Source organism: Nannobrachium achirus (assembly GCF_963921795.1).
Source record: "Nannobrachium achirus genome assembly, chromosome: 14".
In the NCBI taxonomy this organism is placed as follows: Eukaryota; Metazoa; Chordata; class Actinopteri; order Myctophiformes; family Myctophidae; genus Nannobrachium; species Nannobrachium achirus.
This window is the reverse complement of record NC_137821.1, coordinates 42,945,356-42,951,595: the sequence shown is the minus strand read 5'-3', so window position 1 is coordinate 42,951,595 and position 6,240 is coordinate 42,945,356. Positions and strand designations below refer to the sequence as shown.

Below are 6,240 nucleotides of genomic sequence, written 5' to 3'. Positions count from 1 at the left end.
GTAGCTTCCATCCTCCCTGTATCCTCCTCGCAGCATCAGGACCACTCTCTGTACCGCCGCCATTTTGGCTCTCCGACACTGGCCGGCAGAGGGCGGTGTTCGCACTCTTACAGCACGGACAGCACTGAGGCAAGTCAGGCAACTGCACACGCAGCAGAGCCAGAATGGTGACTGACGACGGACTGTGTGTGCAGCTTTTCAATCCCCTGAATTTTCTATAAAAGATACGGCTTTCATTTGGCGTAGGCTATCTGTTAACAGGCGGACCATAGGAAACCAAAACGGGTAAACACGATTTTCCCACGGCTTTTAATAGATTCTTAAAGACAGAGCCATTCCATACCTAACATTTTATTATGATTTCATGATTATGATCGGATCATTTCAGTGTAGTGGAATTTGCATGCACGCTATTGCTTTGATTACTTAGCCTAGGCTAGTCTATGTTTGTGTTAACTGACTTCCATAAGCCATTTCATTATGGAAATCCATGCGGGGGAATGCGGCAGGCTTTGAAGTTACACCTCGATTGCATCAGAGATCCCCTCAAGAACCGGCATAATTCATTCATGTGTTCATGCAGATCAAACATTGTGTACACGTGACAAGCTCAAAGCCGCGTCAGTCACAAGCAGACTATTAAACACGTTCACAAACAAACAGTGAACTGACTAGTTGTCTATGAATGATTATTTACTAAATTAATTAATCTCCAATTCTCCATCTCAGACAATATTGCTGTATGTAGCCTATACTACTGTAATTGGCTAGTTTGACCAGCAGATAGCGTTGCAGACCCCCAGTTAGTCTAATGCTGCCTTACAGCACACATTGTCGCCACATAGATAAGATTTATTTATTTTCGTGTCGTGCACCAAAAAGGTGCCCAGCCCACATGAACTTACAGGACACATAGCCTACATATAAATCATTTCATCGGTACCATACAGGTAGCCTCTACATTTGAAAATAAAATAAAAACAAAAAGACTGTTTTTCAAACTTTGCTTCAAACCTAGGCTAAACATAGCTAAACAGTCTTTTTTCCCCAAGCCTACACAGACTACACACATAATCTGCCAAAAAGAAAATACCTTTACTAAAACATAATTCAAGTCTTTCATAATCGGTCAACCAAAAAAAGTTAACACAAATAGATGACATATTTGTCATTAGATCAAGACAGACTTCAAATACAAACGTGGGGTTCTTAAATTCTTAATCGGGAAACACACAGTAGATAAATAACTAAAAGTAATCAAATTGGCATGTAGTCTAGCCTATACTTAGGAAAACATGAAAATTAAACTGCATAACCTCATGTGTCATCATCCTAATTGTCATGTAAATGAGTCACTGCCAATAATATACTGATTGTTTTTTCTGTCTTCTGTGTTCCAGATTTACTTCCCTCGGCCATTTCACAAGCATCTGGGAGTTTAATATTTGACGAATGATGTCACCGGAACACATGTTTGTTGTCCCTGTCCAGTCACATGAGGGGTCTGACCAGTGACCCAGTGACCATAATAATAATAATAATCTTTATTGTCCCCGTGGGGAAATTTGTCTTCACAAGTCTGTTCAACAAAAAAACAACACAAAAACATATAACACAAATCATCACAAGACAGATCATCAGGTCCCCACTATTCACAGAAAAACCATCCTAGCGACAGGGCGCTTGCTTAGCAGATTGTTTAGTGTATGACATGCCCCACATGTATAACTTCTACAAAAATGAAACATCATCCCACATACTGTCATTCATGTTTATGTGTAGGCCCATAGCACTTTTCATACACACACAAAAAGATTTACAAGTTTAGAAATATTTACAGAAATAAAATGAAGAAATAAATGATCATTGTGTTTACAATACAGCAATACAAGGTAGAAAAAGAGAGGAGAGATCCGAGCACTCAAAAAGTTAAAAGAGGAGGAGAACGGACGTAAAAACCAGGTACTTTATTTCATTACAAAATAATAAAAGCCAACATGTTTCGACCTCTCAGGGTCTTCATCAGGGCATACAAGGTAATTCATCAATACATCAACACAAATGCATCAAATGCATAGAAATAGTAATCCAAGAAATAAAAAAAGTAGACCACGCACCTATTTAAAACGTTATTAAAAAATATAAAAAATGATATCTAAATGACATGTATGGTGATTGAGGAGTGCTACGCTAAGTGCTGTAGGCCAAGGTGGAGTCTGAAGAGGTGAGTCTTTAGGCCACATGGCGGAAGCTAGGGTGTGAGTCTGACGTTCTAAGTGCAACAGGGAGTTTATTCCACAGTTTGGGGGCCAGGATGTTTGTATATACTGTACATACGCACAGAACATTTCCCAATCCCACTCGGCTCTGAACAAGGACGATGCGTGTCCCTGACCCTGCCATGTGTGTTTGCCTCAGTGGCGAGCAAACATTTTTTTAGCCTCGATTTAAAAGTAGTCAAAGACAAGGTCCCATATTACATAAAGCACCATTCCCACTGGGTAAAGATAACTATAAAGATATATATATAACTATATCTTTCACCATTGTATTTTTTTTTTTATAGTTTGTGTTAACACTGCCATCCAATTGGCTTAGTAGTTAGTACTATTTTAAAACTATATTTTTCATAGTTATGGTGCTCAGTGTGAATGGCCCTTTAAGCATAAAAAGGCATTTAACCACACAAACCATAATTTGTCCTATTCTGTCGCAAAAATTCACCAACAATAGCAGATCACAGCGAGGCACACGTCCTGTATGGTATGAGCATGTAAATTGGCTAATTTTGATGAAAAGGTTTTGATACCCCAAAGACAGTGATACATATATTATTTGTAAACAACAACACCTTCTTATTCCCCTATGAGATACAATAATCCACCACAAAGAAATAAGACAGAGTGATTCAGAGTGAGAATGGAATGTTTACTATGGAGAGAGAGAATTCAAGACAGGTACAGTACAGAAATAATGGTTCAATGGTTCGTGCTCTCTCTGACAAGTGATGTTTTGACATGAGTTTAAGTATGGTCATTTGGTCAGTCAATGGATGACGTTTCAACAGTTCATAGGATGTTTCTTGTCCACAAGTGGGTTCCATATACGTGGCAAAGAGTTCATAGGTTCCTGAAGGGGTGTCCTTCCCTGGTGTCTGCATGACACCAGGCTGAGCCTTTTAAACCAAAACAATTCTCATTGTTTTAGGTACAGGCTCCATGGCAGTAAGGCCTAATTTCAGAGACCTTGTGGATACGGCACAGTCACAAGCTGTGCCTTAGGGTCAGGTGGTCAGTTGGTCATCAATATGAATTGATAAAAAGATAAAAAGATAAAAGATAAAAAGAACAGATAGTTAGCCTAAAAACCTCTAAAAAAACTACTCATGTCTTTAATTTAAAGACATCAGTGTCAAACAGTGCTCAGGACAGGTGAATTTAAAAAAGCAGCATACATTCCAGTCCTGGACTATCATCAGTGCTCCTGGAATATTAATGTTTTCCCAGGAACAAATGCAGTAGGCTATAGACATGACGAAGACAAAGATCGCATACAAGGTGCAGCATGTAGGCTAGTTATCAGTCAGCTTAATCAGTCAACCTAATCAGCTGTCAACTGTGGCCTTCTGACACGGTTGATGAATGAGACATGTGTACAGATAATATTTTGAGGTAATAATGTGAACGATGTAATATGGTATGTATTGTAATATATTGTGTAATACTGTAATCATTTGATGTGTCTGGTGATTATTATAAATGTAATAAAGCAAGTTTAAATTTGATTACTTATTACTGTATATTATAGACAGAAAGACAGAGACTGACAGATAGACATAGACAGATACGTAAGTAAGTATAGTATAGTATAGTATAGTATAGTATAATATAATATAATATAATATAATATAATATAATATAATATAATATAATATAGTATAGTATAGTATAGTCATTTAGATGCGCTCCCAGCCAGACAGCCCCTGGTTGGGCATACAGTAAGGGCTCGAACACACTGCCCGACCTTTTGAGCCGATTATGCTGTCGCCGACCAATTTTGGCGCACGTCGACAAAAACGGCGATCTGCCGCAAGATCGGGCTTTGCTCGCCGAGGCTTTACTCGCTGTGTGTGAAAAGCTCTGCGAGAAGATCCGTGCGCGATTCCAGCACTCGCCGACAGCTCCCCGAGCGTTTCTAATCTAGATAGGCCTACTCTGTCACAGCGCACCCCACCCCGAGTGCTCTCTCTCTCTCTCTCTCTCTCTCTCTCTCTAATGGAGACGCACAGAGCGGAGTGGATAGAGAAAGAAAGGGAGAGAGGGGGGGGGGGGGGGGGGGGGGGGGGGGGGGGGAGACAGACGGTCCAGCGTCATGACTTTCATCATAATAATATAGATGCCGTTTCATAGCAATAGGCCTATAAAACCAACGCATCTCACAATATGTTAATACAGTCGTGGCTAAAAGTATTGACACCCTTGCATTTGTTTAAAAAAAAAACATACAACACACAATCGTCTAGATTGCGCACAGTGAAGGAACATTAAGGTCTCTGGAGATGGACTTGGAGCCTTCAAATTGTCCATGCTTGGCTACAATCTGACCTCTGACCTCCTGACAATTCTCTCCTTTTTCATTTGGTCCATGCTCAGTGTGTGACACAAAACAGCAGAATGAGGGATTTACTCCATTTAAACTGGGTGGATTAGTGGTTACTAAAGATTAAAGTCAGCTTGGACTCACCACAGGTGAGTTCCAGGTGAATAGCCTGCTTGAAATTCAAGTACAGTGTATTTAAGTATTTATGCAAGTTTCTTTGTAGAATGAGCTAGGATTCTGTATTTATTCTAGTTTTATGTTGTGTTCCTCTGCAAACCAAATACTGTATGTTGATGCAAAATATGTTTTCATTTGCCAAGCTTCTGGAAGATCTTTTTTTTAATTTTCTTTCCTGTTTTACAAATGCAATACTTTTAGCCAAGACTGTAAAACCACGCAGCAGCATGGCTGGTCTTATTGTGAAAACATTGAACAGGTGCGGAGTGCACTGTGTGTGTGTGTGTGTGTGTGTGTGTGTGTGTGTGTGTGTGTGTGCGTGCGTGCGTGCGTGCGTGCGTGCGTGCGTGCGTGCGTGCGTGCGTGCGTGCGTGCGTGCGTGCGTGCGTGCGTGCGTGAGACGCACGCACGCACAGTGAGAGAGGAAAATCATTAGCACCCGCTCTCGTGCACAATTAGTATAAAAACAAATGTAATATTGGCTATGTGTCAGGGATGCATCCTGGTGAAATATCTGGCAGTGTGTGATCCCTTGTCGGTGATCAATCTTGTCGGCGAAAGCTACAACGAGCCGATTTCAAGAAAGTCAATCGTTCAGTGTGAAATACTCTAATGATCTGATGACTCACCGACCACGCAAAATCGTACAGTGTGTTAGAGCCCTAAGAGAGGTTTCAGGAGACAACATCAAGGCTGACCTAAAAAACTAATTGTACATTGTCACAAAAACAACATCTGGAGCATGACCATCCAGGAGGTCACCATGTGACACTGCAGTAAACAAGTGGCTGCTGCATAAGGAGAAACTCCCAAACAGAACACTTCAACAACCACAAACCGATTATTACACTTCCATGCCTACTGTGCAAACAAAATAGATGGATCTAGCATTGGACTCTCCCCCACGGGGATCTATCCTACTCAACCGGATGGATGCCGTCATGCCAGTGATAATACTACTTTGTTTTTTATCTACATTATTTTTGTTGTTGTGAATACAATGAGAATAATTTAAAACTCCAATTTGCTTTATAAATCTGGAATAGATTCTTGACAATGTACTGTAAAACGTATTTCACCAATTTCTTACACAATCTAGAACGTTTAGTCACAGATATTGCCTGCACTCACAGAAATGTCCTTCAGATACTAAGTAACAATGTTGTAATACGCCATTATTATGCAATGTTGCGTCAGCAAAAGATAAAAGAAATGAATGCTTGATTCATGAGCAGATAGCCATTCAAGAACGTCTCCACTTCAGAAAGTTGTTTGACTCCTAGTATACATTATAAATGGTAAATGGTGCAAGGCGCTTTGCAGAGATTGTGCTTTACATTCCCCCACACATTCATACTGTACACCGATGGCAGAGGAAACCATGCAAGGCACCAACCTGCTCATCTTGAGCAATTAGGGGTTCAGTGTCTTGCTCAAGGACACTTCGACAGTAACTCTGGGGGA

At 40.5% G+C, this 6,240-nt stretch overlaps 1 protein-coding gene across 1 annotated transcript in view; it reads right to left on the bottom strand.

Annotated features, from left to right (window-relative positions):
- Positions 1 to 1,911: 1,911 nt before the first annotated feature.
- Positions 1,912 to 6,240, bottom strand: part of LOC308297700 (uncharacterized protein) — a 19,079-nt gene continuing 14,750 nt past the window's right edge. The window contains exon 10 of the mRNA XM_080741248.1: positions 1,912 to 6,240. This exon is cut by the window's right edge and continues 393 nt beyond it. The gene's annotated coding sequence lies outside the window, so the exon portion shown is untranslated.